Source organism: Paroedura picta, chromosome 3 (genome assembly GCF_049243985.1).
Source record: "Paroedura picta isolate Pp20150507F chromosome 3, Ppicta_v3.0, whole genome shotgun sequence".
NCBI lineage: Eukaryota > Metazoa > Chordata > Lepidosauria > Squamata > Gekkonidae > Paroedura > Paroedura picta.
This window is the reverse complement of record NC_135371.1, coordinates 67008550-67035607: the sequence shown is the minus strand read 5'-3', so window position 1 is coordinate 67035607 and position 27058 is coordinate 67008550. Positions and strand designations below refer to the sequence as shown.

The following is a 27058-nucleotide window of genomic DNA, read 5'->3' as shown; positions in this document are numbered from 1 at the left end:
AGAGATCAAATTGCCAACATACGCTGGATCATGGAGAAAGCTAGGGAGTACCAGAAGAACGTCTACTTCTGCTTCATTGACTATGCTAAAGCCTTTGATTGTGTGGAGCACAACAAATTGTGGCAAGTTCTTAAAGAGATGGGAATACCAGAGCATCTTATTTGTCTCTTGAGAAATTTATATGCAGGTCAGGAAGCAACAGTGAGAACTGAACATGGAATCACTGACTGGTTCAAAATTGAGAAAGGAGTTCGGCAAGGCTGTATACTGTCGCCTTGCCTATTTAACTTGTATGCAGAGCACATCATGAGAAATGCGGGATTAGAGGAGTCACAAATTGGGATCAAGATTGCAGGGAGAAATATCAACAACCTCAGATATGCAGATGATACCACTCTAATGGCAGAAAGTGAAGAGGAACTAAAGAGCCTGTTGATGCGGGTGAAGGAGGAGAGTGCAAAAGTTGGCTTGAAACTCAACATCAAGAAAACAAAGATCATGGCATCCGGCCCTCTCAATTCCTGGCAAATAGAAGGGGAAGAAATGGAGATAGTGACAGATTTTATTTTCCTGGGCTCCAAGATCACTGCAGATGGGGACTGCAGCAAAGAAATTAAAAGACGCTTGCTCCTGGGGAGAAAAGCTATGGCAAATCTAGACAGCATCCTAAAAAGCAGAGACATCACCCTGCCAACAAAAGTGCGTTTAGTCAAGGCTATGGTCTTCCCAGTTGCAATGTATGGCTGCGAAAGTTGGACCATAAGGAAGGCCGAGCGTCAAAGAATTGAGGCTTTTGAACTCTGGTGCTGGAGAAGACTCTTGCGAGTCCCTTGGACTGCAAGGCGAACAAACCGGTCAGTCCTAGAGGAGATCAGCCCTGACTGCTCTTTAGAAGGCCAGATCCTGAAGATGAAACTCAAATATTTTGGCCACCTCATGAGAAGGAAGGACTCCCTGGAGAAGAGCCTAATGCTGGGAGCGATCGAGGGCAAAAGAAGAAGGGGACGACAGAGAATGAGGTGGCTGGATGGAGTCACTGAAGCAGTAGGTGCAAACTTAAATGGACTCCGGGGAATGGTAGACGACAGGAAGGCCTGGAGGATCATTGTCCATGGGGTCGCGATGGGTCGGACACGACTTCGCACATAACAACAACAAGAAAATATTTCCTTAGTGCTTAACAAATATGGTCAACAACATTATAGCAAAAAAAGCTGGCAATCAAATTATTTGAATCTAACTTTCCCTAGGGGTTCTTCCTTTCACTTCTTCTTTCCAACAAAGGCTTCTGCTCCAATAGGCAAGAAGCTTAGTGGATCTTGCCATTATTTAGAATGTGAGATGGTTACATAATATAATACTAAGGTCTAGAGTTGACTTTCTAATAGAACACTTAAGTTGTTGTTGTTAGGTGTTACTTTCCTTCCCAGGGCCCATTATGCACGGCCGCCAAAACGGCGATTTTGGGTCACATGGAAAATACGGAGGGGGAAGACACGAAGCAAACCGGTTATGCACGGGACGGGGCGCAACGGCGGCAAAACCCGGAGTGGCGGGTGTCAAGGCGTCGATGCGGAGTCAAGGGGAAGCGAGGCGAGCGTGTTGCTACATTGGCGAGCGTCGGAGGCGGAGGACAGGAAGGGCGGAAGCAGCCTGCGCAGGCACAGCCCTGCCGGGTTTGTCGGGCACAGAAGGGGAGGGAGCATGTTTCCCCTTCCCCTTAGTTTACTCCCACAGTTCGCCTCTCCCCTTCTTTGCTGCCCCGGTTCCTCTGCCCCATAGGTTTCCCCTTTATATTGTTTTCCCTACTTTAAGCTTTGTATTGTATATTTGTGCTTTGTTCATTCACACTGTTTTATAAAGTTTTTGTATTTTCTTAGAGACCTCGCCTCCGTTCTCGTTTGTTGTTGGAGGGGGGTGTTTGGGAATGGGTGGGAGGTGGGTGGCCGGCCTCTCTGCCGTCCTTAGCCACGGCGATCCCCGCACCTCCCTCCACTGTGAGCTCTCCGGCCGCCTTTCCGTCTGTGTTCCCTTGGGTTCCCCCAGCCTGCGCTGCCGTTCGTTCCGGCAGCCGCTTGAGCGGTCGCGCCGCCTCCAACCCTCTGGCCTCCCCAATTATGCACGCGGTCAATTTGGTGCCGCCTCCGGTTGTGCCCTGGTCGCCCGGGAAGCTGCGCTTTCTTCCGCATTCCGCTAACATGGCTTTTTCGGCGTCGTGCACCAAATCTGTGGCTGGTTGCAGTTGACTCCGTGCGTTATCGGTGATTTTAGTCGCCGCCATTCCACCCCAAACGCGCGCTAAAACCCCCGTGCATAATGGGTCCAGGAGGAAACATCTTTTAATTTTTTTGCTGCAGTCCCCAGCTGCAGTGATCTTGGAGCCCAGGAAAACAAAATCTGTCACTATCTCCATTTCTTCCCCATCGATTTGCCAGGAATGGAGAGGGCCAAATGCCATGATCTTCGTTTTCTTGAAGTTGAGTTTCAAGCCAACTTTTGCACTCTCCTCCTTCACTCGTATCAACAGGCTCTTTAACTCCTCTTCGCTTTCTGCCATTAGAGTGGTATCATCTGCATATCTGTTGATATTTCTCCCTGCAATCTTGATCCCAATTTGTGACTCATCTAACCCCGCCTTTTTCATAATGTTCTCCGCACACAAGTTAAATAGGCAAGGCGACAGTATATAGTCTTGCCGAATTCCTTTCTCAATTTTGAACCAATCAGTGATTCCATGCCCGGTTCTCACTCTATATATTTAGATTTTTATACCGCCCTTCCCTAAAGCTCTGGGCAGTTTACATAAAACATTTTGGAACATTTACATAGAACACTATCAAAATCAATATAACAGTATAACAATAACAACAACACACCAACTGGAACAATTAGAACAGCACTTCAACAATAACTTTGACACTCCCTCAGCAGGTTTGATCTCTCAGTTGGTGAGGGGGACCAGTAGATGTTATGGGTCAGATGGCCCCACCAAATGCCTGGTGGAAGAGCTCCTTTTTGCAGGCCCTGAAGAATTGTGGAAGTTCCGGCAGGGCCATGATACCTTCAGGAAGCTCATTACCCCAGGTGGAGGCCAGAACTGAAAAGGCCCTGGCCCTTGTTGAGGTCCAGCGTGCCTCTTTAGGGCCAGGGATCTGTAGCCAGTTGGAGGTAGCAGAGCATAGCGCTCTTCTGGGGGTATAGGCAGGGAGGCGGTCTCTCAGATACACTGGGCGCAGACCGTGTATGGCCTTAAAGGTGATTACCAAAACCTTAAACTTAATCCGGAATTGAACTCGGAGCCAGCAGAGTTCTTGGAATACCGGCCTGATATGAGATCTCCATGATGTCTTAGTGAGAATCCTGGCCGCGGCATTTTGTACCAGTTGTAGTTTCTGGATCAAGGATAAGGGTAGGCCTGCGTAGAGCGAGTTGCAGAAGTCCAGTCTGGAAGTGCCCTGCATATAGGTTTCTCAAGAGACAGATAAGATACTCTAGTATTCCCATCTCTTTAAGAACTTGCCACAGTTTGTTGTGCTCCACACAATCAAAGGCTTTAGCACAGTCAATGAAGCAGAAGTAGATGTTCTTCTGGAACTCCCTAGCTTTCTCCATGATCCAGCGTATGTTGGCAATTTGATCTCTAGTTCCTCTGCCTCTTCAAAATCCTGCCTGTACTTCTGGAAGTTCTCAGTCCATATATTGCCAGAGCCTAGCTTGTAGGATTTTGAGCATAACTTTGCTACCATGAGAAATGAGTGCCATGGTGCGGTAATTTGAACATTCTTTGGCATTGCCCTTCTTTGGGATTGGAATGAAACTGACCTTTTCCAATCCTGTGGCCACTGTTGAGTTTTCCAAATTTGCTGGCATATTGAGTGTAGCACTTTTACTGCATCATCTTTTAAGATTTTGAATAGTTCAACTGGAATGCTGTCACCTCCACTAGCTTTATTATTGCTCAGACTTCCTAAGGCCGATTTGACTTCACATTCCAGGATGTCTGGCTCCAGGTCAGCCATTTTGGTTTCTTTCATTTCTTTTTCTTTGGGATGGTTTTAGTTGCTACCTCTTGTACTATATTGCGAACCTCTGTCCATAGTTCTTCAGGCACTCTGTCTATCAGATCTAATTCCTTAAATCTATTTGTCACCTCTAATGTATATTCATCATGGATATGATTTAGTTCATACCTGAGTAGCCTAGTGCTTTTCCCTACTTTCTCCAATTTAAGCCTAAATTTTGCAATAAGAAGCTGATGATCTGAACCACAATCGGCTCCTGGTCTTGTTTTTACTGACTGTATAGAACTTCTCCATCTTTGGCTGCAGAGCACCTAGTCAATCTGATTTCTGTGTTGACCGTCTGGTATTGTCCATGGGTTCAGTCGTCTCTTGGGTTGTTGGAAACGAGTGTTTGCTATGACCATTGTATTCTCTTGACAAAATTCTACCAAGCAGTCATCAGAGGCAAAGATCATACTGTCCAAAATTACACACTTCCTGCAGGAACCAGGGAGATCTCCCTCCACAGGATCTAGCTGTGAGCTCTCTAAAGCTCCTGGGAGAAATGAACAATGCTTGAATATTGGCTTGCAGCCTACTTATTGTATGGGCGCTTTTAAGAGTTGTGTTGCTTTACTTTACCTATTTTATGTAAATGCTGCTTTTGTCAAATGCTGATAACTACACATCCTGCTAGAAATTATAATTACTAAAACAATTTCTAAAAGTTAATTTAATTGTTTCATAGAAACCATTTTATGTAATTAGCACTAAGTATCAACCTGTCAAAAACATCTACGGAAGTCTGATTTTCTTTAGCAGACAGTTCCAAGAAAGCTGCATTCCAGTTCCTCTTCTTCATAGCTGATCACCTGTTCCATGTGCAGGTCTGGACTTTCTGTTACCATCTCCAATAACTTGTCACTGATAACTTTAATTACTTCAAAAAATTTTATTGATGTGATTTAGTCGACAAGAATGTAACCATTAAGGTCTATGTAGAATAGATCTCCCCCTTCAAGGATCGCTGCCTTGTTGTGGCAAGGGGGCTTGCGTAGTTCAATGAAGCTATGAGCTATGCCGTGCAGGGCCACCCAAGACGGACAGGTCATAGCTGAGAGCTCTGACAAAAGGTGATCCACTGGAGAAGGCAATGGAAAACCACTCCAGTATCTTTGCCATGAAAACTCTATGGACAGTTCCAATAGGCATAACGATATGACGCCAGAAGATGAGCCCCTCAGGGCAGAAGGTGTCCAATATGCTACTGGGGATGAGCAGACGGCTAATACAAGTAGCTCCAGAATGAATGAAGCGGCTGGGCCAAAGCCGAAAGGACGCTCAGTTGTGGAAGTAACTGGTGGCGAAAAGACAGTCCGATGCTGTAAAGATTTTTATTCCTTAGGAACCTGGAATGTCAGATCCATGAATCAAGGCAAGCTGGACGTGGTCAAACAAGAAATGACAAGACTGAACATCGACATTTTAGGAATCAGTGAACTAAAATGGACAGGAATGGGTGAATTTAATTCAGATGACCATCAGGTATACTACTGTGGACAAGAATCTCGCAGAAGAAATGGAGTAGCCTTCATAATCAATAAGAGAGTAGGAAAAGCAGTCTTGGGATACAATCCCCAAAATGACAGAATGATCTCAGTTCGAATCCAAGGCAAACCATTCAACATCACAGTGATCCAGGTCTATGCCCCAACCACTGCTGCTGAAGAGGATGATCAGTTCTATGAAGCCCTACAACACCTTCTAGAAGCAACGCCAAAAAATGATGTGCTTATCATCATGGGGGATTGGAATGCTAAAGTAGGAAGCCAAAAGATAACCGGGATAACAGGCAAGTTTGGCCTTGGAGTACAAAACGGAGCAGGGCACAGGCTGGTAGAATTTTGTCAAGAGAATACAATGGTCATAGCAAACACTCTTTTCCAACAACCCAAGAGACGACTCTACACATGGACATCACCAGATGGTCAACACAGAAATCAGATTGACAATGTGCTCTGCAGCCAAAGATGGAAAAGTTCTATCCAGTCAATAAAAACAAGACCAGGAGCTGATTGTGGTTCAGATCATGAGCTTCTTGTTGCAAAATTTAGGCTTAAATTGAAGAAAGTAGGGAAAACCACTAGGCCACTCAGGTATGAACTAAATCATATCCCCAATGAATACACCGTAGAGGTGACAAATAGATTTAAGGAATTAGATCTGATAGACAGAGTGCCTGAAGAACTATGGACGGAGGTTTGTGACATTGTACAAGAGGTAGCAACTAAAACCATCCCAAAGGAAAAAAAATGCAAGAAATCAAAATAGCTGTCTGAGGAAGCTTTACAAATAGCTAAGGAGAGAAGGGAAGTGAAAGGCAAGGGAGAAAGAGAAAGATACACCCAATTGAATGCAGAATTCCAGAGAAAAGCTAGAAGAGATAAGAATGCCTTCCTAAATGAACAGTGCAAACAAGTAGAAGAAAACAATAGAATGGGGAGGACCAGAGATCTTTTCAAGAAAATTGGAGATATGAAGAGAACATTTCATGCAAAGATGGGTATGATAAGGGACCAAAATGGTAGGGACCTCACAGAAGCAGAAGAGATTAAACAAAGGTGGCAAAATTATATAGAAGAACTATACAAGAGCGAGCTTAACATCCCTGATGACCACAATGGGATAGTTACTGATCTGGAGCCAGACATCCTGGAATGTGAAGTCAAATGGGCCTTAGGAAGTCTGAGCAACAATAAAGCTAGTGGTGGTGACAGCATTCCAGTTGAACTATTCAAAATCTTAAAGGACGATGCAGTAAAAGTGCTACATTCAATATGCGAGCAAATTTGGAAAACTCAACAATGGCCACAGGATTGGAAAAGGTCAGTTTACATTCCAATCCCAAAGAAGGGCAATGCCAAAGAATGTTCAAACTACCGTACCATTGCACTAATTGCTCATGCTAGCAAAGTTATGCTCAAAATCCTACAAGCTAGGCTCCAGCAATATGTGGACCGAGAACTTCCAGAAGTACAGGCAGGATTTCGAAGAGGCAGAGGAACTAGAGATCAAATTGCCAACATACGCTGGATCATGGAGAAAGCTAGGGAGTACCAGAAGAACGTCTACTTCTGCTTCATTGACTATGCTAAAGCCTTTGATTGTGTGGAGCACAACAAATTGTGGCAAGTTCTTAAAGAGATGGGAATACCAGAGCATTTTATATGTCTCTTGAGAAATTTATATGCAGGTCAAGAAGCAACAGTGAGAACTGAACATGGAATCACTAACTGGTTCAAAATTGAGAAAGGAGTTCGGCAAGGCTGTATACTGTCACCTTGCCTATTTAACTTGTATGCAGAGCACATCATGAGAAATGCGGGATTAGAGGAGTCACAAATTGGGATCAAGATTGCAGGGAGAAATATCAACAACCTCAGATATGCAGATGATACCACTCTAATGGCAGAAAGTGAAGAGGAACTAAAGAGCCTTTTGATGCGGGTGAAGGAGGAGAGTGCAAAAGTTGGCTTGAAACTCAACATCAAGAAAACAAAGATCATGGCATCTGGCCCTCTCAATTCCTGGCAAATAGATGGGGAAGAAATGGAGATAGTGACAGATTTTATTTTCCTGGGCTCCAAGATCACTGCAGATGGGGACTGCAGCAAAGAAATTAAAAGACGCTTGCTCCTGGGGAGGAAAGCTATGGCAAATCTAGACAGCATCCTAAAAAGCAGAGACATCACCCTGTCAACAAAAGTGCATTTAGTCAAGGCTATGGTATTCCCAGTTGCAATGTATGGCTGCGAAAGTTGGACCATAAGGAAGGCTGAGCGTCAAAGAATTGAGGCTTTTGAACTCTGGTGCTGGAGAAGACTCTTGCGAGTCCCTTGGACTGCAAGGTGAACAAACCGGTCAGTCCTAGAGGAGATCAGCCCTGACTGCTCTTTAGAAGGCCAGATCCTGAAGATGAAACTCAAATACTTTGGCCACCTCATGAGAAGGAAGGATTCCCTGGAGAAGAGCCTAATGCTGGGAGCGATCGAGGGCAAAAGAAGAAGGGGACAACAGAGAATGAGGTGGCTGGATGGAGTCACTGAAGCAGTAGGTGCAAACTTAAATGGACTCCAGGGAATGGTAGAGGACAGGAAGGCCTGGAGGATCATTGTCCATGGGGTCGCGATGGGTCGGACACGACTTCGCACATAACAACAACAACAAAGAATAGATCTGAGGAAATATTGACTATTCATCCTGGCCAGCTGTGTCAACAACTTGGTGATATTCTTGCCCATGTACCATAATCAGTTTTGGTAATGTGTCCTTCCACAAACTGAATAGACCATGATGATTTCCCCAAACTCTTGTAGCCCAACGTGCTGATCTTGAGGGAGGGTGGCATCTTCTCCCCACCAGGCCTCAAACCACTGCTTGAGGCCAGTTGGTCATTAAAGCAATACCATTTAAGTAAGCCCCCTTGAAGTCTTACTGTATTCCTCAACATGGTCAGGGGGTGAACTGCGGAGGTCACAGCCTGCAGGCCAATTGCAGAGGCAAGGGGAAGGACTTGGCAAACCACCCCGTTTTTCTTGCCAAGAAAATTCTATGGAAAGCACGCCAACTTTGGTATGGAGTGGTAGGCCTCCCAAGCCACAAAGTACTGAACAAGCCACTTGGGAAGGGCTCAGCTCTCTGCCAGTAACCTGGGCATTTATGGACACCTAGCTGCTGATGTAGCCCATGGAGAACGCAGAGGCCTGAGCCAGAAGAAAACCAGAAGGACTGCAACATGGAATGTACGTGGAATGTCACAAGGAAAACTGGAATCAGTCTGCTCAGCGTCAGAGAACTACACTTTACAGTCTACTATTCTGGTCACGACAGTATCAGAAGAAATGGTGGGGCCTTTATTGCCGATAAGATAACATCTTGTGCAGTGACCGAATTACTTCCATCCGAATTCGGGGAAAGCCAATGAACACAACTATTGTAAAAGTGTATGCACCAACCACGGCTGCTGATGAAAATGAAATCAAAGATTTTTATGTGAAAGTGCATGAAACGATTAAACAGGTGCCTCAAAAGGACATGATATATGTTATTGGGGATTTCAATGCCAAAGTTGGAAATCAACAAGAACAGGACATCTGAGGTAGGTTTGGACTAGGTAAGCCAAATGAAGCTGGTGACAGAATTAACCAGTTCTGTCAAGAAAACTATCACTAACACCCTCTATGAACAACCGAAACGCCATTTATACAACTGGACAACTCCAGATGGCAACTCCTGATTACACCGTAATCAGATGGATTTTATTCTTTGCTGTCAGAGATGGTGGAGCTCCGTTCTAGCAGTAAAAACATTTCCTGGAGGAGATTGTGGCTCTGATCACGAACTGTTGGTGGCCAAGTTGAAAGGCAGATTATGTAATATCAAGAAAAATGTACCCCCAAAGAAGTTTGATGTCACCAAGATTCCTCCAACATATTCCATAGAAGTGAAGAACAAATTCGAACTGCTTCATACTACTGAGAAGCTACCTAAGGAATTGTGGCAGGAATTTCAGTCTAACATCATAGAAGCTGCTTTAGAACATATGCCATACAAAAAGATGGAAAGAAGATGCAATTGGTTAACATCTGACACCATAAAAATAGCTGAAGAACAAAGAGCAGCAAAAGCAGCTGACATGAGAGATGAATTCAGGAGGCTAAATGCAGATTTTCAACGTGCTGCTAGACAAGATAAGGAAGCGTACTGGAAGCAACGATGCAAACGACTGGAAGAGGAGCGTACTAGAGGCCACACCAGAAACCTCTTTGCTCAGGTGAAACAAGTTCGAAGCACCTTCACTGCTCGTAAAGTGACCATCAAAACAAGAATGGAAAAGACTTGACTGACCAAACCAACATCAAGGATTGATGGCAACAAGATGCAGAAGAATTATATGCAAACACCAAGGTGCCTCAGTCACCAGCCAAAAACACCCGACACGAATTGGAACCGCCTATACTGGAAGAAGAAGTGATCTGGGCTCTGAAACAGCTCCCAAATAATAAGGCTCCTGGCATAGATAATAATCCAGTGGAACTACTCAGATCTGTTCCACCAGCAGCAATCACAGCATTATGACAAAAAGTCTGGGAAACTGGCACGTGGCCAATAGACTGGAAAAGGTCCGTTTTATCCCATTATTAAAGAAAGGTGATGTTTGCATCTGCTCCAACGATCAAACCGTAGCCCTGATCCCCCACGCAAGTAAAACCTTATTGAAGATCATCCAGAATCGTCTCAAATCAACCATTGATGCTCAGCTACCAGATGTCCAGGCTGGTTTTCGACCTGGTCACAGCACTTGAGACCATATTGCAAATTTGTGCTGGATTCTTGAAAAAAACACATGAATATCCTCATCAGTTCATTGTACACCAACCAGGCCACAGTACGAACAATATATGGAGACACTGATTGGTTCAAGGTCAGCATAGGAGTGAGACAAGGGTGTATCTTATCAACCTTTCTTTTTAACCTTTATGCAGAGGCAATTATGCGGAAGCTTAATCTGGAAGAATCTACGATTGGAGTCAAAATTGAAGGTTGTAACATCAATAATGTTCGCTATGCAGATGATACAACACTCCTTGCTGAATAAGAGCATGATTAGAAGACCCTGATAAAGAGACTAAAAGAAGAAAGTGAAAAGATGGGGCTATACCTAAATATCAAAAAGACCAAGATAAAGACAACTACTGCCAGTAGCCATAAAGTCACAATTTACAATGAGAACATTGAATGTATTGATGATTTCATCTTTCTTGGCTCTATGATCAATCAAAGTGGTGGATGCAGCCTTGAAATCAAACGGCCTGGGCCGGAATGCCATGTTAGGCATGAATCAAATATGGAAGGGTAAGGATATTAGCCTTAATACAAAGCACCGGCTAGTCAACGCTGTTCTCTTTCCCAGAACAACTTATGGATGCGAAAGCTGGACGCTGAAGAAAGAAGACAGGAGGAGAATAGATGCTTTCAAATTATGGCATTGGAGACGAATGCTGCAAATACCATGGACAGCCAAAGTTACCAGCAAAATAGATTTAAAGAGGAGGAAACCAACTATGTCATTAGAAGGGAAGATATTGCGGCTAAAGCTCACTTACTTTGGACACATCATGTGATCAAACTTGCTAGAAAAATCATTAAAATGCTCGGCCTGGTCAGCGGTAAAAGGAAACGTGGTCGCCAAAGGATCCGCTGGCTCGACACAATCAAAGCCAATACAGGGATGACCATGACTCAACTAAAAGAAGCAGTCAGAGACGGGCGCATGGCGAAGACTTTCCTATAGAATTGCCGAGGGTTGGACACGACTGATCGGAAAACAACATCATCATTTAAGTAAGTATCCACCTTTGATGAATGGAGTGCCTTTGCTGCTCTAATGTTTATATTAAAATATTAGATTGATTAGGTCTTCTTCCACCAGTCGTATATCCAAAACTAATCTGGGGGAATGGATTTAGTTCTGGGGTTTCCAGTCACTGGTCCACATTCCAAAGATTTAGATCCAACAATGACCTAAAGCAGTGGTCCCCAACCTTTTTATCACCGGGGACCACTCAACGCCTTTTACGGAGGCCCGGTGTGGGGGGGTAGTTTACTCCTCTACTCTCAACCACTGCCCTAACGCTCTCTGATCACTATGGTAATGTTTAGACATCCCTTCAAAATAACACCACAACAATGAAGTGTGTTGTGAGGCAGTGGTCCGCAACCTTTGTCAGGCTGCGGACCGCTGCGCCGGGATGCGGGGAGACAGTGACCCAGGGCCCCGCACGTGCGCAGCAGCCCCGGCGCAAACGCGCATGCGCGGCATGCCAGCAGCCGCGGCTCCCTCTCCCCTCCAGGCTGCAAGGAAATCAGCCGCCGAAGCGGCCGATTAGCTTGCAGCCCGGCAAGTTTCTCTTCCCGCCCCCTCCCATAGCAAGAAGCTTGCCGGGCCGCAAGCTGATCGGCCGCTTTGGCGGCCGATTTGCTCGCAGCCTGGCGAGCTTCTCGCTGTGGGGGGGGTGGGAAGAGGGAGCCGCGGCCCAGCGCCGAGGCCTTCACGGCCTGGCACCGGGCCGTGGACCGGGGACCACTGTTGTAAAGGGCTTGGGGGGTGAAGTAAAGGGCCGGGGGGGGGGTAGGCGTCCTTCGGGGCCCACCTCCAATTAGTCGAAGGACCACATGTGGTCCGCAGCCCACAGGTTGGGGATTGCTAACCTAAAGAACTTAAAGATTGCTAACCTAAAGGGGAAGGCACTGGCAAACCACCCTGTACTGAGTCTGCCATGAAAACGCTAGAGGGCGTCACCCCAAGGGTCAGACATTGACTCGGTGCTTGCACAAGGGATACCGATACCTTTACCTTTACCTAACCTAAAGAACATCGCAGTTCAACCCTAAATGGTTGCACCCCACTAGGTCATTTGAAGTCAGTAACCCTGTTTAGGCCCATGCTCTCTATTAATTGAGCATCTTCACTTTGACCAGTCAACTACGTGCATTCATTCAGGCACATACTTATTTATACCCTGCTCCCTCCCCACCCCCACTGGGATTCAAAGCAGTTTCACTCTGCCCTCCTCCATTCTCTCATAACAACAACCCGGTGAAGTCAGTCAGCCTGAGAATTATTAATAAAAGTAACTTGACAATGTTACTGTTCATATTATGAGAAGTACTATACATTGGAACCAAAATAATCTCAAAAATAAAGTGTAACCTTACATAAATCAACTCCCTTCCAACCTAATTATGATTTGCCTTCAAAATAAAATAATTTGCCTCCTATTTTACATAAAATAGCTAAAGTAAAGCAACACAACTCTTAAAAGGGCCCATACAATATCATCAGAGCTCAGGAACTCATCAGGGTCTGTATTTAGATGGGAGACATCCAAGCAAGGCCAGAGCTGCTACAAAGAAGCAGAAATGGCAAACCACTTGTTTGTCTCTTGACTTGAAAACCTACAGGGTCACCATGAATTGGCTGCAACTTAACAACACTTTCCACCACAACACACTGCAGTCCTATAGTTACACTGCCTAAACTTATTTAAGTCAAAGGAAACTTAACAAACCTCTGCGTACTACAGCAGCCCGTATCATTAGCTGACTAAATTGCAACTCTAATTAAAATAATTAATTCTGCTATAATATGAACATAACAGAAGCCATGATTCTCAATTAAAACTATTTCTATCAAGAATACTATATATTATGTACTAGCAAACCTCTTAGAAACGAGATAGGCTTGGCAACTTCCATGAAAGAAGTGCTTATGTGCAGGACTTTTCATGGCTTTCCATGAAGCCTGGCCACTAAAGATATGTGCATCATTTCCAAATCTTCTTCCACTAACCTCATGGAAGTTTCATGCCGGATTTCCCATCCCATTAATCTCTTGACCTTAGAAATATGGTTCCCACATCTCCCAACCTACATTTAGGCATATCTTTAACTTAACTTATAATATATATTAAAGATTGTTTTAACTAAGCGATTGGAGTATGTCAAGGAATATATCAACATATCAGTCTTATGTCTCCTAACTATATAATTACCACCATATCAAAATCGCAGTCTAGTTCTCTTGTTTTTCCCTGCGATAACTGCAATTATCAAACAGCAAAGTTTTTGGAAATGCTCATCACATATACATTCGCTATCACAAACAGAACCACTTATCCACATCATGTGCAGGCCAGCAATGATTATCAATGGGAAGAAAAATTCTTACCATGATCACTCACTTTCTAGAAGGGCTGCAAAAAAGGGATTATGCTACTGAATTAATTAAGCATCCAAAGGGGTGAGGAGAGAACTTTTGCAAAACAGCATATCAGTATGCAACATCGAACAGTGTCCAGCATTTTACTTCTGGATATAATGATCAACATGTATAATCAACTCAAGTAATCACTATCACACACAAATCCTCATAAAAATCTCTTAGGAGCTAACCTATATGACTTCCTTGGTAACTTGTCACAATCACAACACCTAATTAAGTCTGGAAATATTTCCTGATATCCAAATTAAACCTTGTTTACTATAACCTGTAACTTAATGCTTCTCAACCACTTCAGTGCCTCTGAATTAACAGCCATTCCTATTCACTCTGACCTTCTGCATATCTGAAAACTACAATATTCCACCATACTTTCTTCAATTAGTTAAACATGTCAATTTCTTTCAGTACGGTCTTCCTTCCTAATAAAACCCATATATATACTGATAATACTAGATAGGTAAGCAATAATAAATCCATTTTGGAAGTTTAGTCTATCATGACTACGGTTTTGCACAGTACCTGACACACCTGCAACTATTTATGGCATCAACTGACTTTTTGGGCCCACTTAAAAAAAAAAAAGCCAACAACTCTTGAAGCTGCCAGCAGTTCTCTGTTGTTTTTGAAACAATGAATCAGCTCTGCTATCCCCGTGGAGCACATAATAACAAAGAGGACTATTTGGCAATCAGATTATTTTGGATAAAGAAGCTGATGATCTGAACTATAATCGGTTCCTGGTCTTGTTTTTACTGACTGTATAGAACTTCTCCATCTTTGGCTGCAGAGCACATACTCAATCTGATTTCTGTGTTGACCGTCTGATGATGTCCATGTGTAGAGTCGTCTCTTGGGTTGTTGGAAAAGAGTGTTCGCTATGATCATTGTATTCTCTTGACAAAAGTCTACCAGCCTGTGCCCTGCTTCATTTTGTACTCCAAGGCTAAACTTGCCTGTTATCCCAGTTATCTTTTGGCTTCCTACTTTAGCATTCCAATCCCCCATGATGATAAGCGCATCATTTTTTGGTGTTGCTTCTAGAAGGTGTTGTAGGGCTTCATAGAACTGTAGTATATCTGATGGTAGTATATCTGATTAAATTCACCTATTCCTGTCCATTTTAGTTCACTGATTCCTAAAATGTCGATGTTCAGTCGTCATTTCTTGTTTAACCACGTCCAGCTTACCTTGATTCATGGATCGGACGTTCCAGGTTCCTATGGAATAAAAATCTTTACAGCATCGGACTGTCTTTTCACCTCCAGTTACCTTCAAAACTGAGCATCCTTTCGGCTTTGGCCCAGTAGCTTCATTCATTCTGGCGCTACTTGTCTGTCTGCTGTCTGCTCTTCCCCAGTAGCATATTGGATACCTTCCAACCTGAGGGGCTCATCTTCTGACGTCGTATAGTTTTGCCTTTTGAACCTGTCCATAGAGTTTTCATGGCAAAGATACTGGAGTGGTTTGCCATTTCCTTCTTCAGTGGATCACCTTTTGTCAGAGCTCTCAGCTATGACCTGTCCGTCTTGGGTGGCCCTGCACGGCATAGCTCATAGCTTCACTAAGTTATGCAAGCCCCTTTGCAGCAGTCCTTGAAGGGGGAATGTTAAATACCCTATCAGAAAGAAAAACAGCTGCTGAACTTATCATACAGTGGTCACTTTATCAACAGGTAGACTTCAAAGGAATGTTCTTGCATTTAATATCCAGAGAAGTGAGTTTGATGGCTGGCATGAAAAGATGGCAGGATAGACTTGTACACTACAGTTTTTAGCTGTGATTTTCAAAATAGTTTTTACTCTCATCCCATCCCTAGACTCTAATTTAGGTCTTAAAATGTTTAGTAGTTGGAGGGAAAAATGTCAGCAATGTAGCATAAATTATGTATGAATTCATATCCATTTCCTGGGGGAAAGGACATCTTGGGGGCTTTTAGGTAAATCCTACTGAGATTATAATGTAATTACGTATTAATATATTTTAGAACATTTTGTTTAAGTTCTTCATTATATATAGCAGCTAAGTTGCAATTTTAATTCCTTCTCCATAATCATTCAGGTAATACTATTTAACCACCTAACTATAACAGCCATCCTATTAGGGGATCATTTGTTTTCCCACCTCCAATATGATAGGTCATCATCTGCCAGCAATGCTCTCTACAGTCTACGTAGGACAAACAAGTAAAAAAAACCCACACACACATTTTATATTAAAAATATAAATAGAACAAATCTTATATTTAAAAAATACCAGTGTTCAAAACCCAGTAGGAAAACATTTCTTATATGGTCCATGCTTCTCCGAAAATAAGCATTATTATGGAAAATAGCCCAGGTGTCATTACACAAAGGTTTTCAGACAAAGATCGCTATTTGGCCTATTACTACTAATGATCTAACTCAGTGGTCCCCAACCTTTTTCCGGCTGGGGACCGGCGGGGCAACTGCCCTGCTCGCGCAGCTTGCATGCGCGGCCAAAATCTCGCATGCGCAACACTTTTGCGCATGCACAAAATTGCCGCGCATGCGCGATTTTGGCCACGCATGCGCGATGCATGGCGCAGCCCTGATTCCCTCTCCCCCCTCCCGCAGTAAGAAGCTTCCCGGGCTGCAAGCTTGCGGCCCGGGGAAGTTTTTTACTGCAGGGGGGGGCTGGGAGAGGGAACCGCGGCCCGGCGCCCTGGCCTTTGCGGCCCGGTGCCGCAGGTTGGGAACCACTGATCTAACTTATTTATTGTAGTCTCAGAACAAAATATCTAGGTTGTTATTTAAGAGATGTCTGATGAGTTAAGAAGCATAAGTGGGGGTGAAGATCATATAGCCTAAAAAGTGTGAGCCTTGGTAAAACCAGGTATTAAAATACAAATAGCTTTCAAGGGGTTTGGTATTGGTAGGTCCCAGAATTCACAAGTTTATATAGCATACCAGAAGTTCACCCGAAAGAACTGTTTTTCATACCCTGCTTTTCATTGCCCGAAGGAGTTGCCAGATTAGAAGCAGCCACTCTAATCACTATACCATGCTGGCTCTGTTATGCAAAGCTCTTTCTTAAAATGGAAATGGAGAACTCTTTTGACTTGCATGTTTGAGGACCATTGGTGGGCTGAGGCAAATGATATGACCTGAAGAAGAAGAGATGATTTTATGCCCTGTTTTTCATTACACGAAGCAGCCTTCCCTTCCTCTCCCTATAACAGACACCCCTGAGAGAGCTTTGACAGGACTGTTCTGTGAGAACAGCTGTATCAGGACTCTGATTAGGCCAAGGCCACCCAGCTGGCTGCAGGTGGAAGATTTGGGAACCAAACCTGGCTTGCCAGAGTAGAAGCTGCTGCTCTTAACTACTACACCAAGCTGCCTCCCACGTTGTAGTAAAGTTGACAAGAATAAATGGACAGTGCTGTCTGCTGAATGCCAAAAGGGCAGCAGCTAACAGGACTGGTAGCCCTGCAACAATCTCAGATGCCAACTCTGTTGCCATATACACGCAGGTGACAATATTATAGGACATAATTACATCAGCAAGGCCATCAGAGGTGCACTGACCATCTCATCTTCCAACATGATATAGATTATTGTCTGTCAACCTTACCCTTCTGCTGTATCCCTCATACAAACAGCTCAGTATCTGCACAAAAGCACACACAGAAATTTGACAAAAAGGTAGCAATATGAAGAAGTCAGTGGAAAAACATGTCAGGTTACAGGACATACTATTGTTAACCTGAACCGCCTCCCCCCCCCCACACACACACACAAAAGGAAATACTACCAGGAGCTTGCTGACTAACAAGCCTATTGGTAAATTCTATTAACTAGGGCTTAGAATCATATGGTTGGAAGGGATCTTCAGGGTCATCTCGTCCAACCCCCCTGCAGAATTCCACTGTATGCCTTAGCCAACAAAAGTGATATGTAGCTTAATATGTGAGTAAACTGTGATATCAGTTATAACTTCCCAATGGTTTCAGGGCTTATTTTGTATATATTTTTAAATTTTTTATATTGTTTAGTTTTGCTTAGGAATCTCACAGACTATACTTCTTACCTTTAACCCACAGTTCACAGAATGTATCTGCTGACATAATTTATTTCATCCGTCTGACAAAATGGGCTATATCCCACAAAAGCTCATCCTTCAATTAGAGGGCCATTCTAAATAGGCCTGCTCAGAATCATACTGTGTTGCCCTAGTCGGGCACACGCAGGGTTAGTGCAAGGGCAAGCATGGTTACAGAGTCAAGCAAGTTCAAAGCGCGTACCAGAGAGTAGTCAAAAGTCCAGTCCGGGTCTTATCAGGAATTGTTAGTGGATGAAGTCCAAAGGAGAACCAAAAGAGTTGTCGTTTATCTTTACCAAGGTCAAGCCAGGAATCTGTGGAGCATTCTATCAAAGCATAGTCTAGTCGGGTGAAGCAAGAGTCAAGCCGGGAGTCAGTCAAACATAGCTTCGCTGAAGCGTCGGTGAGCAGGAAACCAGTCAAGGCAACGGGTGGACATGTGCACAGGTTGCAGCCACACTGAAAAGCACTTCTGCTGTGCTTAAGAACAAGCTGAGCTGCCACACCAAGTGGCTGCACCTGGCACTCAGCCTTCCTCCGATGAATGAGCCCCACCTGAGCCCAACCTAGCCTGTTGCTGTAGTCTAAGCTGAGCACTTTGCCTGCGTGTTGCCAACGTTGTCCTCCTGCATTCCCTCCTGTGCTCTGGAGATGAGTCTGGGCTGTTCAGGGGTGTTGCTGCAGGCTGAGGTAATGCTGGTGCAGAGGGGATGGTGCTTGTCTGGCTGGGACCTGGTTGTGGCTCCCTATCGGGACTTGCCTTTCTAAGCAGCACCCTGCTGCTTTGCTCCAGCTCCTCCGCTTCTTCCTCCGAGGGAGCTGGCAGAATGAGCTCAGCCAGTGGTGCAGAGGCACCCTCTGGAGACGGGGCCATGACACGTACTCAGGCCTATTCAACAGGGTTTATGTCCAGGAATTAGGAATGCAATGTTAATCTATTAGTTTTTTAAATGCCTCAAAACTCCTTTTTGTTTTTGCAGCAACAGACCAACATAGTTACTGCTAGAAACAGTCTTAGCCAATGAGCGAAGACAGATTTGGACAAGTCAGCCTAAGGGCTCCTGCGTTCATTATAGCAGGATAGGCAGCTAGTATACCACCACCACCACCACCACCAGTTATAAGCTTGTTTGATTTCCCATATCTATGCATGATTACTCAGGTGCCCACTGAACTTGGTGGAAATTATTTCTAAGAAAGTCTGCATAGGATTGCAGTCTTCAGTGTACCTTCATGACCTGGGCTTCCATTGTGAGGGAAGCATCCAGGATAATGCCAGGTTCCTGGCTGAGTGAGCGGTAGAAAGCTCTATGCCATCCAGGGTGGGCAGGCGCACTTCCTCACATGGACCCTTCCTACCCAGCCACAGGACCTCCGTCTTTGAAGGACTGAGCTTCAGCTGACTCTGCTTAAGCCATCTCATCACTGCTTCCAGGCAGCTGGCTAATGCTTCTGGGGAGAGTCAGGAGGAAGAGCTGGGTGTCATCTGAATACTGATAACAGCCCAGCCCAAACTTCCATACCAGTTGTGCAAGAGGGCGCATGGAAATGTTAAATAGGATAGGAGAGAGGACTGCCCCTTGTGGTACTCCACAAGTGAGTAGTCGGCAGTTTGATGTTTTCTCTCCTATTGCAACCCTCTGTCCACGACCTCGGAGAAAGAAGATCAGCCATGGAAGGGCTGTCCCTCATATTTCAGCATCAATGAGGCGGCGAGCTAATAGCTCATGGTCGACTGTGTCAAACGCTGTTGAAAGGTCTAGCAGTATCAGCAGCGCTGACCCGCCTCGGTCTAACTGGCGACACAGGTCGTCCGTCAGGGCGACTAGCGCTGTCTCTACCCCATGGCCAGGCTGGAAGCCTGACTGAGATGAGTCCAGCACTGAAGCTTCTTCCAGGAATGCTGTTAGTTGGTTTGCGACAGCCCTTTCCACCATCTTGCCCAGAAACGTTAAATATGAGACGGGTCAGTAGTTATCAGGCTCTCGTGGGTCTAAAGATGTTTTTTTCAGCAGCAGGCGTACCACTGCCTCTTTCAATCCCACTGGGAATTTTTCCATTGTGAGAAATGAGTTGATTATCTCTCGGAGGGGCCCCTTTATCCTTATGTCAGCTGTTTTTAAGAGCCACGATGGGCAGGGGTCTTGTGGGCATGTGGTTGGCCTTGTTGCTGCTAGCATCCTGTCCACTTCGGTCAGCATGAGTCATCTGAAGTTCTCATTGTTTTCTCCAAAGATGGCCAAGGGGCCTCCAGTTAATTTTCTGTACCTAAGGTTGGAGGGAGATCGCGATGGAGTGCTGAGATTTTATCTGCAAAGTGATTCGCAAATGCCTTGCAGCTGATGTCCAATTGGCTACTATTTGGTTGCCCTTCTACTAGGGCAGTGACAGATAGAACTATCCTAAATACTTGAGCTGGACGTGAGTCTGCAGACTCAATAGTAGCCAAGTACAAATTACGCTTTACTGACTTTACTGCCATCTCATAGGCCTTCATCTGCATTCTATAAGATGTTCTTGAAGCTTCATCGCAAGTCTTCCTCCAAACTCGCTCTAGCCGTCTCAGTTACCACTTTTTATTGCGAAGCTCCTCGGTGTACTAGGGAGCCCGCCAGAAACAGAGGCAGAGAGGGTGTCGGGGAGCTATCTCATCAATGGCAGTTAGCAACCTGTAATGCCAGTCGCTGTCCTCCACCAGTCTTGGACAGCGGGGTAGGGAAGAGGTGTGCCAATCCTGACCCAAGAGGCTTTATCCTTCAGAGCCCTTCTTGCGCCGACAATACCAGGTATTGAATGTGTTGGTCTTGGATGGGGATCAATCGAGAGCGTGGTTAGTATACCTGAACATGGTGACTCCTAGAAGGCCCCTGATCCTCAACACCCCACTACCGGTGTTGAGGCCTAATGCAAAAAGGTGTTATATAAGTGATTGTGAGGATGAAGAACTTGTTCATGCAAAGCTCCACTTTCCATCACTAGTTGTTGACCACGGGACTCAGAGCCACATGGATTACGGCAAAGCATCCACAGACTTGTGATGAAATGTGGCAGAAGCTGCTGGAAGATTATTGTTGTTGTTATGTGCGAAGTCGTGTCCGACCCATCGCGACCCCATGGACAATGATCCTCCAGGCCTTCCTGTCCTCTACCATTCCATGGAGTCCATTTAAGTTTGCACCGACTGCTTCAGTGACTCCATCCAGCCACCTCATTCTCTGTCGTCCCCTTCTTCTTTTGCCCTCGATCGCTCCCAGCATTAGGCTCTTCTCCAGGGAGTCCTTCCTTCTCATGAGGTGGCCAAAGTATTTGAGTTTCATCTTCAGGATCTGGCCTTCTAAAGAGCAGTCAGGGTTGATCTCCTCTAGGACTGACCGGTTTGTTCGCCTTGCAGTCCAAGGGACTCGCAAGAGTCTTCTCCAGCACCAGAGTTCAAAAGCCTCAATTCTTTGACGCTCGGCCTTCCTTATGGTCCAACTTTCGCACCCATACATTGCAACTGGGAAGACCATAGCCTTGACTAAACGCACTTTTGTTGGCAGGGTGATGTCTCTGCTTTTTAGGATGCTGTCTAGATTTGCCATAGCTTTCCTCCCCAGGAGCAAGCGTCTTTTAATTTCTTTGCTGCAGTCCCCATCTGCAGTGATCTTGGAGCCCAGGAAAATAAAATCTGTCACTATCTCCATTTCTTCCCCTTCTATTTGCCAGGAATTGAGCGGGCCGGATGCCATGATCTTTGTTTTCTTGATGTTGAGTTTCAAGCCAAGATTATAGCCATTGATTTTACCAGAGGATTCCTCAGCACAGGAAATTTGAAAAATGGCCACTAAAGGTGGAGGTGGGCAGGAGGGGGGGAAGGGGGGAAGAAACCCGCAGGGGTCATATAGAACTTTTAAATAAATGTTCTCTTTTATTTTTCCAGGTCCCAGCCATCAGGCAGCCAGAATTTCCTTCATCAAGTTCCACAGAATCAGAGCATAGCTTGTTTGGGGGAGATATTTCTGATTCACAAATGCTACTTTTAACAGACTCCATTTTGGATTCGCAAATGCTACCTTTAACAGACCACATTTCGAATTCACAAATGCAGCCTTTAACCATAATAATAGGGGGGCAGCAGCGTACGTAGGTCCACAAAGGCCTCGGACATGGAATTTCCACAGCAGTTGGCCTGGTTGATATGGACGCTGCCCTTCAAAACTCCGTCCCATCCCCAGGTTTGTTGGAGAAAGGGCTAGGGTGGAACCGGCATTGATCTTATGCGCCAGGTCAATTAATAACAAGTCCTCTACCTTACAGGAATATTTTGCAAGGCATGAGGTGGACCTGGCTTGTGTGACTGAAAGTTGGGTGCGCAAAGGCGAGACAGTCACCTTGAAAGAACTCACGCCACCTGACTTTTCGGTCCTACATCAACCCCGGCTCCATGGGAGGGGAGGGGGGGCGGCAATCTTTGTCAGGGAGTCCTTCTCCTTCAGGGCCCTCCCTGCACCTTCGATCCCGGGGATTGAGTGTGTCGGCCTAGAGTGGGAATCGGTCGAGAACGTGGCGATCTGGTTGGTGTTCCGAGCACCCACTGCCCCGCTGGACTCCCTGCCAGATCTACTGGAGGCGGTGGCTGCCTGGACGTTGCAGTACCCAAGACTTTTGGTCCTGGGGAACTTCAACGTCCATGCGGATGCGCCGCCTTCAGTACATGGCCTGGATCTAGTGTCAGCCATGGAGACACTAGGGTTCTCGCAATTTGTTGCTGGTCCCACTCATCAGGCCGGTCACACCCTCGATTTGATCTTTGGTGCAGGAGTAGCGGTAGATCTGGTGGCGAATAACATCGTTCCATGGTCAGACCACCATGCCCTGAAGGTTCTACTTAAGATGCCACCCCCTCCCCGTTTGGGTGCCGGACATATTTTGGTCCTCCTGCAGAGACTTATGGAATCCCAGAGATTCCTGAATGCCCTGCAGGAGCCAATGCCCTCCGGCAATTCGTTGTCAGCCTTGGTGGAGGACTGGCAGTCCCGCCTGATGGCCGCTATCAACGAGATTGCTCCCAGGCGCCCTCTCCGCCTTCACCTCAAACAGGCTCCGTGGTTTTCCCAGGACCTCTGGGAGAGGAAGAAGGAAGTGAGATGGCTTAAGCGAGTGTGGAGGAAGATTCGCGACAAAGTGACAAGGACAATTCATCGCACGCTTAGGAAGGCATATGAAACTGCGGTGAAAGCGGCGAAACGAGACTTCTACGCCGCAGAAATCGCACCCGCAAGCTCTCGCCCGGCACAACTGTTTAGAGTGATTAGGTAACTTACCGCCGTCGAAGAAGGGCGCCCAAAATTAAGGGAATTGGATCTGAGCTGTGTGGCATTTTCAAGCTATTTTGCGGATAAGGTTCTGTCACTCCGCCGCGACCTACCTGCCACTATTGACACAGTTAGTGAACTGGAAGCTCCGTGGCCACTGAGGGGGTTAGTGTTTGATGGCTTTAGGCGTCTCTCTTTAACCGAAGTGGACAACTTACTAGGATCAGTGAGGGCTACTACGTGCCCCTTGGATCCCTGTCCATCTTGGTTGCTTAAACAGGGCGACCAACGGATAGGAGGCCCCCTGAGGGAGATTATCAACCTCTCTTTGACATCTGGAGAGTTCCCCGAGGGGCTTAAGGAAGCCGTGGTTCGCCCTCTGCTGAAAAAACCATCGCTGGATGGGCGGGACCCCACCAGCTACCGCCCTGTCTCGCAGCTTGCGTTTCTAGGGAAGATAGTAGAGCGGGCCGCAGCAGACCAGCTCCTAGTTTTTTTGGAGGAAACTTCGGCCCTCGACCCATACCAGTCTGGTTTCCGTCCTGGCCATGGGGCGGAGATCGCGCTGGTCGCTCTGACAGATGATATCCGACGCCAGCTGGATCGAGGCAGGTCCGCCATTCTCATGTTATTAGATCTGTCGGCCGCATTTGATGTGGTTGACCATGAACTATTGGTTCACTGCCTTGCTGGGACCGGAATTAGGGGGACTGCACTGCAATGGCTAGCCTCCTTCCTCTGGAACCGCACTCAGAGGGTGGCAGTGGGGGATGAACTATCAGATCCCTGCGAGCTCCCCTGTGGGGTTCTGCAGGGGACGGTACTCTCCCCCATGTTGTTCAACATCTACATGCGCCCTCTGGCCCAGTTGGTTCGGGGTTATGGGCTAGGGTGCCACCAATATGCGGATGACACCCAGCTCTATTTCCTAATGGGCAGCCAGGAGGACTCTCCCCCAGATACATTCACCAGTTGTTTGGAAGCAGTGGCTGGATGGCTCAGGCCAAGTCACCTGAAATTCAACCCCTCCAAGACGGAGGTCCTGTGGCTGGGCAGAAGAGGGCAGGATCAGGAAGCGCGCCTCCCATGCCTGAATGGTGTACAATTAACATCTATACCAGTGGTCAGGAACTTGGGAGTGACTTTTGATGCCTCCCTGTCTATGGAGGCTCAAGTCACGAAAGTAGCCCAGACGGCTTTTTTTCATCTTTGCCAGGCCCAGCTACTAGCACCCTAACTGTCCTTAAAACACCTAGCCACTGTGATCCATGAACGGTCACTTCCAGACTAGACTACTGTAACTCACTCTACGCAGGCCTACCCTTGACTCTGATCCGGAAGTTACAGCTGGTACAAAATGCGGCAGCTACGGTCCTCACTAGGGCACCTTGGAGGGCCCATATTCAGCCGGTACTCCATCATCTTCATTGGTTACTAGTCTGTTTCCGGGTCAAGTTTAAGGTGCTGGTATTAACCTTTAAGGCCATACGCAGCTTAGGTCCTACTTACCTACGGGACCGTTTGGTTGCTTATGCCCCCCGCAGGGCTCTCCGCTCTGCGGGTATGAATCTACTGACTGTCCTGGGCCCCCGGGACGTTCGCCTGACCTCGACCAGGGCCAGGGCCTTTTCGGTCCTGGCCCCAACCTGGTGGAATGAGCTCCCGGAGGAGCTAAGGGCCCTGTCAGAACTACCATCTTTCCACAGGGCCTGTAAGACAGAGCTCTTCCGCCAGGCATATGGTTGAGGCCAGGGCAGAGCCCGGGTTCCATCCAATATCTCTAATCCATCAGCCAGTCTTTCTCTCCTCTCTCTCTTACAGAATTAACGTCTGACCTCTCTCTGGACAAGCGGGGAAAGTTATAGAATAGAATGCCATCTTTTTATTGTAATAATGGGGTATTTATGGGATTTTATGTTATTTTACTTTGATTTTATATTTCATTGTGAACTGCCATGAGACCTTTTTGCGAACGGCAGTATATAAATCCAATTATAAATAAATAAATAAATAACCGAGAACTCTCTGGAACAGGTAATTTTGGAGAGAAAAAAGGTCATTAAAAAGTGTGTGTGGGGGGGATATGCCTAGCATTTACCAAGCAGGAAAATTTTTTAAATGTGTTTGAAATCCTTTTTAACAGGATGGGCCCAGTATGAGAATTGGCGCTATGAGAGAAGCTCTAAAACTGGACATTGATGAGCTTTTGGACTTTATTCCTCCAAAGAGACTTAAAGCAGCCATGTGGAACCTTGTAAGAACCGCTGTATATGGTATTTTAAAAAGTTGTATCACAGAATGTTTGTTTCAGTTGTGTGAGGGTTGTTTAATACAGGCTCCTAGCCAACGTGATCATGTTTGTCTTACATGGACCCTTAAATTTGTTGATCAGAAGGTTTAGTTTATATGTGATTAGTTATGCTGTACTCAAATTGCAGTTATTATAACATCAATAGGCTATGCACTAAAATGCCTGGCTTTCACTCAAGAAAACATGGATGAGATTTTCTACCTTTTAAGCACTGTTGGGGATGCTGCAGACTCAAGGAAGGCCCTTGAAAGAATTTTGAAAAAGAGAATGTTACAGTTTGTGAAAAATTGTATTAAAGATAAACATTACAAGAGTTTTGTAACTCACCATGGAAAATAAAACAGTGTGACACTGTTGTAATTCATGAGCAAGTTATTACAACTTCTTTTATTGACTGCAAATAATAAACAGTAAATAAAACTGTAAAGAAATCATTTTGTTTAAAAAACAAGCCTGTTATACTTGCCTGAACATGCCCCCATGGAAAGGGGGTGGAATTGGTGTGGGTTTCACCATAACTTTCAATTTGCAAGGGAAGTTAGTACAAGCTTATTAGCCCCAATTGGGGGAGGGGCTCTTATACTCACAACAGAGTATTGGAGGGAGGCTGGGATACCACAAATTTTATAAGCCCCATTTATAGATATTTTAAAAACAAGAACAGCAATAATAAAATAAAAGCACTTACCAAAACCCAAAAGCAGGCCATGTGGCTCTTGGAACACATTGTTGGGAATTAGTGGGGGTGGGGAGTGAAGAGTGGGTGGGGGCTGTGTGGGGAAGAAGCAGAATGCACTGAGGAGGAGGAGCATTTCCATTGTGCCTGCAAATCACTTGATGACAATGGCCAATCAGCTTTCTACACAAAGGAGGCCAGAGAGTTTTAAAGGGATTAGCATTTCCATAGCCTACCTTTTTCTGACCATTCAGGTTTGAAACCAAGCCAGAGGCATCACTAGGTAAGTTTTTAAAGGCACATTTCCTTTAGTAATGGGTAAATGGAATTATACGTAAGTAAAATTATTTTAGAGCCTCTTGTGGCGCAGAGTGGTAAGGCAGCTGTCTGACAGCTTTGCCCATGAGGCTGGGAGTTCAATCCCAGCAGCCGGCTCAAGGTTGACTCAGCCTTCCATCCTTCCGAGGTCGGTAAAATGAGTACCCAGCTTGCTGGGGGGTAAACGGTAATGACTGGGGAAGGCACTGGCAAACCACCCCGTATTGAGTCTGCCAAGAAAACGCTAGAGCAGTGGTCCCCAACCTGCGGGCCGCGGCCCGGCGCCGGGCCGCAAGGCCATGGCGCCGGGCCGCGGCTCCCTCTCCCCGCCCCCCCCCCCGCAGTAAAAAACTTCCCAGGCCGCAGGCTTGCGGCCTGGGAAGCTTCTTACTGTGGGGATGGCGGGGACAGGGAATCAGGGCCCGCGCGGCTCGCGGGCGCGACCCGGTCCGCGGGTGCGGCCCGATCCGCGGGCGCGGCCGGGCGCGGGTCGTGGGCGTGGCCCGCGCGGTCCCTGCGGGCACGGCCCGATACCCTGCCGGTCCCCAGCCT

At 46.0% G+C, this 27058-nt stretch overlaps 1 long non-coding RNA gene across 1 annotated transcript in view; it reads right to left on the bottom strand.

Annotated features, from left to right (window-relative positions):
- Positions 1-26285, bottom strand: part of LOC143832210 (uncharacterized) — a 39125-nt gene extending 12840 nt beyond the window's left edge. Inside the window, exon 1 of the long non-coding RNA XR_013229134.1 lies at positions 26201-26285. This is a non-coding gene — a long non-coding RNA (uncharacterized LOC143832210). The remainder of the gene's footprint in view (positions 1-26200) is intronic.
- Between the last annotated feature and the right edge of the window lie 773 nt (positions 26286-27058).